We start from the raw sequence: 1,073 nt of genomic DNA, 5'->3' as shown, positions 1-1,073 counted from the left end.
CCTAATCAAATTATTCTTTTCTAGATGATTATAAATCCTAACTCTTATAACCTTTTCCAACACTTTACCAACAACTGAAGTAAGGCTCACTGGTCTATAATTACCAGGTTTGTCTCTACTCCCCTTCTTGAACAGGGGAACCACATTTGCTATCCTCCAATCTTCTGGCACTATTCATGTAGTCAATGACTATTTAAAGATCAATGTCAAAGGCTCGACAATCTCCTCCCTGGCTTCCCAGAGGATCCTAGGATAAACCCATCCGGCCCAGGGGACTTATCTATTTTCACACTCTGCAGGATTTCTAATACCTCTTCCTTGTGAACCTCAATCCCACCTAGTCTAGTAGCCTGTATCTCAGTATTCTCCTCGACAACACTGTCGTTTTCTAGAGTGAATACTGTCAAAATATTCATTTAGTGCTTCCCCTATCTCCTCTGACTCCACACACAACCTCTCACTACTATCCTTGATTGGCCCTAATCTTACTCTTGTCATTCTTTTATTCCTTAAATACCTATAGAAAGCCTTAGGGTTTATCCTAATCCTATCCGCCAACAAACTTCTAATGTCTCCTCCTGGCTCTTCTGAGCTCTCTCTTTAAGTCTTTCCTGCCTACCTTGTAACCCTCAAGCGTCCTAACTGAGCCTTCACATCTCATCCTAACATAAGCCTTCTTCTTCCTCTTGACCAGAGATTCCACTTCCTTCGTAAACCACGGCTCCCACACTCTACAGCTTCCTCCCTGTCTGACAGGTACATACTTATCTAGGACACACAGGAGCTTTTCCTTGAATAAGCTCCACATTTCTAATGTGCCCATCCCCTGCAGTTTCCTTCCCCATCTTATGCTTCCTAAATCTCGCCTAATCGCATCGTAATTGCCTTTCCTCCAGCTGTAACTCTTGCCCAGTGGTATACACCTAACCCTTTCTATCTCTAAAGTAAACTTAGAACATAGAACATAGAAGAATACAGCGCAGTACAGGCCCTTCGGCCCTCGATGTTGCGCCGATCCAAGCCCACCTAACCTACACTAGCCCACTATCCTCCATATGCCTATCCAATGCCCG

The sequence above is a fragment of the Chiloscyllium plagiosum genome, chromosome 28 (assembly GCF_004010195.1).
Source record: "Chiloscyllium plagiosum isolate BGI_BamShark_2017 chromosome 28, ASM401019v2, whole genome shotgun sequence".
Classification (NCBI taxonomy): Eukaryota; Metazoa; Chordata; class Chondrichthyes; order Orectolobiformes; family Hemiscylliidae; genus Chiloscyllium; species Chiloscyllium plagiosum.
This window is presented reverse-complemented; position numbering follows the sequence as displayed.